We start from the raw sequence: 5,079 nt of genomic DNA, 5'->3' as shown, positions 1-5,079 counted from the left end.
GACTAAGCATTGGCTAATGAAATTTAAATGAAGGTGCAACCTTCTCTCTCACTGTCCTTGCTGGCCAGAATGTTGATGTGAGGGATGGAGCTTGAACAGCAATCTTGGATCATAAGTTGGAAGCCAAGTGCTGAGGTTGGTAGAGCAACACAGAAACTTTGAGATATTAACTCTGAAATTCTTTTAAGTGAGAGGGAAAACATTTTTTCTTTTTTTAAAGCCACTGTTATTTGGGGTTTTAGTTTTATGCTGCTGTATTTAATCTTAACTGATACACATTTCAATTGTTGGCATATTACTCCTTTATTAGAAGTTGTAAATGAGAAATTATTTCAACACCTGAAGACCAAGATACAACAGAAGACTCCATAGGTTCAAGATATTGAGACATCCTAGAAAGAGTTTTCTGTAAAGTATATCTATTCCGTGGCATAGTAATATCATTCTTCTTGAAAAAGCTTACTGGACAGACATCATTTCTTTCATCACATATATAAACAACTCATGTATAATTCACTCCTCGTTGTGACTTTACCTACAAATTCTACCAAAACTACATTTTTGCAAAGATTTTGGGGGCACCTAGTGCAAGAATGAGCATGATAATTTTCCACAGTGAGATGACCATTGGTGTCAAAAGCTGCTGGATTTGTAAAGACTTTATCAAACACGTCATGAACATTGCTAGCTTCTAAAACCCAACCTATGAAGACTGAATTTGCATCTGAAATAATAATGCCGTCAAATTTATCCTTGTTCTTTCTTATAAAGTTTAAAAGTTCCACCATCCATGGAGTGAAAGGCATTGATATCATTGCTCTTTTCATTTCATCTTCTCTTACACCTTCATCTCCCAAATACTTAAAGACTCTGCCCATAAATTCTGTCCAAAATCCTTTTTCATAAGAATCTTGTAGTTCAATAGGAAGCTTTTTCTCTGGAGCACATTGTACAATCCAGGTGTCACTATTACCAACTATGATTGTATTGTCAAAGTCAAAAACCAACAAAATTTTCATGGTTCCAGAAACAGCTTTGGGTTACCCCAATTTAGTATTTCCAAGACAATTAATCTTACTTCAACATGGAGCTTAGGTTAAACAGTCATAACAATCTTCAGTTTTAAACACTAGCCAGTTTCTAACCAACATTACTCTTACTCTACATGCAGGGGGAAAAGTCTTCTGGTTCCAAGCAAAGGAATGGAGACTTCTTAACTCCAGCATTATTATGATGGATCATCTGATAGAAAACCTTCCCCCCATGAGGAGGTCTGTGGGTCACACACACCAAGCCCAGGCCTTGCTCTCCCACACACCTGCCCAGGTCCATCCCGAAACCAGGGGCAGGGACCTAGTCGGGTGTCCTTCCCCGGGAGGCGCATGTTGGATGCTGATGGGAGTGCCAGGCCGGGCCTGGCCGGGTCCCCAGGGCTCATCACTGACCCAGGCCAGAGATCCACAGGCGTTCTGGCTTCAGTGCGACTCACGTGGACTCTCCTGTTTTGTATGTAGATTCATTTGTATTATTTTTTAGATTTCACATATAAGTGATATCATATAATATTTGTCCTTAATTTTTCTCTTTTTGTGTGTGGTATGCGGGCCTTTCACTATTGTGGCCTCTCCCTTTGCGGAGCACAGGCTCTGGACGCACAGGCTCAGCGGCCGTGGCTCACGGGCCCAGCCACTCCGCAGCATGTGGGATCTTCCCGGACCGGGGCACGAACCCGTGTCCCCTGTATCGGCAGGCGGACTCTCAACCACTGTGCCACCAGGGAAGCCCTATCTTTGATTTATTTTACTTAGTACAATAAGGTCCATCCATATTGCTGCAAATGTCAGTATTTCATTCTTTTTTTTACGGCTGAGTAATATTCCTTGTGTGTGTGTGTGTGTGTGCGCGCGCGTGTATACACACACACACAGACATATATATGTGTGTATATATATATATATATATATATATATATATATATATATATATACCATATCTTCTTAAACCAATCACCTGTTGATGGGCACTTGGGTTGTTTCCATGTCTTGGGTATTGCAAAGTGCTGCTATGAACATTGTGTTATATATATCTTTTAGAATTAGAGTTTTCATCTTTTCTGGATATATGCCCAGGAGTGGGATTGCTGGATCATACAGTAGCTCTATTTTTAGTTTCTTAAGGAACCTCCATACCGTTTTCCATAGTGACTGCTCCAATTTACATTCCCACCAACAGTGTAGGAGGGTTCTGTTTTGAGACAAGTAGGGATATATCATTCTTTTTTGAACAATTTTGGATGCAGCAAATGATGAATAAATAAAAGGAGCTAACATTCTATTAATTGGCTATTATGCCAGGCTTGTGTCTGTGCTATCTGCTTTACATATGTTAACTCAGTTAATCTTCCCAAATCCTTTGACGTTAGTAATTTAATATTCATTTTATAGTTGGCAACACTAAAACTTGATCGTTTGCCCTAGATTATATATTTGGCAAGGGCCAGACCAGAGATGGAAATCTTATCTTTCCAACTCTAAAGCCCTTACCATTCTTACTGTGCTGACTCACTTTTGCATAATTTAATGAGCTAGCTAATGGGAACAGCCAAGTAGAGCTCTTCTCTCTACCCCACAGTAAAGTCTGGATACTTAGGATGCTCTCACAAGGGAATCATTTTCATATCAAACCGATATGTTTAAGCAATACTGCTTACTCCTGTCTATCAAGACTGCTTTATTCAAGTATATCCTTCCTAATATTAGTAAAGTTAGGTAGAGTAGGATACCGCACCAGAGAAAATTTATGTTTTTAATCTCTTTTTCAGTGAGATATATGCCAGAAAACTCAGAATCACTAAATATAGCTCACCTTACTCCACCATCCCTCAGCCCCAGACATTAAGTGTAGACAACTTATAATAATTGGGCTGCCTCCTTTAGAAAGGTAAATCACCTTTGAGTAAAGAGGGTGCATCTAAGGGGAAGGCTCCTTTAATAAGTAAGGCACCATAAACCCTCAGGGTTCATGTTTGTGATAAAGTTGATAGACTTGTTAGAAAGAAAGAATTTGGGGCTGTTTTGGGATTTCTGATTTCAGGTATACGGTAGAGTGGGATGGTGGTACTAATTACGATATTCATTTAGTGATTTTTCTACCCTTCAACTATTGTCAAAGAACGCATTCGTCTTAAGGCAGAGTCCTGCAGGAGCAAAGAAAAGAGAATATCGTTAAGAAGCACTGAACATGAAAACTGTCTTTTTTCTGTGTTTTAGAAGTAGGCATTTCTTTTCAGTTCTTATCAACACTTGTGATCTGTAATGTGCTGGAGAGAAAAGCACCTTCAATCAGCCAAAGAATTAGAGACAGTTTTAAATGATTTGGAATGTGTTCCAGAATTACAAAAATTTCAGGTTATATTCAACAAAATCCACCAATTAATAAATTGAAAATATTAATTACATAATAAATAAGTTGAAAATTAATTACATGAAAATATACTTATAATATTTGAAAACAGAAAACATAGTACCAAAAATATTGTTTGAAAGATTTGATGAAATTAACAACATTAAATTTTCCAAAAATTTTCTGAAGATATTAGGTTATACAGGTGCCTATAAATGAAAGAATAAAACGTATAAATAGTATGTCTTGGTAAAATGAGGTAGGTAAGAAAACAACCTGAGTAGAAAATCCTTTCGAAAGTGCAGTGGTTTTCCATTGTTTCTTTTCAATAGCCGAGGAGTAGGATACTGAACTTTCCTTCTGTGAGGCAGCTGGATTAATTAGGAAAGAAAATGAATTTAGCTGTGTTTGCATCCTGTGTTAGGAGAGCGAGAGGTATTCCGTTACATAAATAGAGGGAGTTGTCAGTTAATCCACTGGCTCTGTGGAATAAGGGCTTTCTAAATATTCAGGAGTTTTGGTACCTGGTGAATACCTAATTAAGGCATTAAAGAAAAACAAACCTTTTCAATCTTTTACTCCACAAATACTTTGAATGTCGACCATGCAGAGTTTGTCGCAGACGCTGGTGGTATAGCACTGCACATTAGATACAGCCTCAGTCTACAGAGACCCCCATTCAGTGGGCAGAGTTAAGACAATGAGCAAAAGAGTAAATAAATATGATTATTTAAGATTGTGGTATTCGCTATGAGGTGTCCAATACAAGGAATTACGGTGAGGATTGGGTGAGGTTGGAGGGATGCCTTTGACATGGGCAGTCAGAGAAGTTGAAAGCAGGACCTAGCCATCTGTGACATGAAGTAGCAGCTAACTGACAACCTCTAGATGAAGGGAAAAGGAAGAAACTCTTGAGGTGGGGATGAGCTTGCACACTTAGTCAGCCCTACAACTTAGATAATAAGAAGTACCTTCCACCTTAACGGTTTTTAACAATTGACACAGATGTCACAGACCCTGAGATTTCTGCATTCCACAACTCGTCTTCACTGCTCACACTGTAAGAAGTATTATTTCTAGAATCATTCATTATTGTTTCTGACTTAGAAACAGAGTAAGGCATATTGTTTTATGATTTCTGTGTCTTTACATCACCTACAATTTTGGGATCAATGTCCTATTTCTGGCCAAACTACTTTATTCCACTTCTATAGAGAGAATGCGTAGTAAAACGAACCTTTGAACATCGATATTTTAACCGAGTAGGTTAAAACATCGATATTTTAACCGAGTAGGTTCTGGGAAGAAGAAGAGAACCTAAAACAAAGATCAAAATATCTGGGTAGTTGATTCTTTCCCTTGAGAAAGACCTCTTAGAAATATTTTATATCTGCTGTATTACAGCTTCCCACATACTGGAAGAATTGATTGTTGTAAACTATTGTGTCTCTACCACAAGGCAAGCTGAGACCTTGTGATGGGCTGGTGGGGAGGAAGCAGCAGCAGCATATGGGTGGGGAGGAATTTTCAGTGCTTTCTGTTTGCCCCTTGCCCAGGCATGGTGGAGGGTAGTTAGCAATCCAAATCAGTGTTCAAGAGTCTGAAAAACCTCATGATGGTTCTGGACTCATAGCATCTAGGCAAGTTGATCTGGTGGGTGGGGCATTGCAGCAGGAA

The 5,079-nt window shown here is 38.7% G+C and overlaps 1 pseudogene; it reads right to left on the bottom strand.

Annotated features, from left to right (window-relative positions):
• Nucleotides 1-295: 295 nt before the first annotated feature.
• LOC103069421 (pyridoxal phosphate phosphatase PHOSPHO2 pseudogene) lies at nucleotides 296-1,019 on the bottom strand (annotated as a pseudogene).
• Between the last annotated feature and the right edge of the window lie 4,060 nt (nucleotides 1,020-5,079).

This window comes from Lipotes vexillifer, unplaced genomic scaffold (genome assembly GCF_000442215.2).
Source record: "Lipotes vexillifer unplaced genomic scaffold, Lipotes_vexillifer_v1.1 scaffold52, whole genome shotgun sequence".
Taxonomy (NCBI): domain Eukaryota; kingdom Metazoa; phylum Chordata; class Mammalia; order Artiodactyla; family Lipotidae; genus Lipotes; species Lipotes vexillifer.
This window is presented reverse-complemented; position numbering and strand designations above follow the sequence as displayed.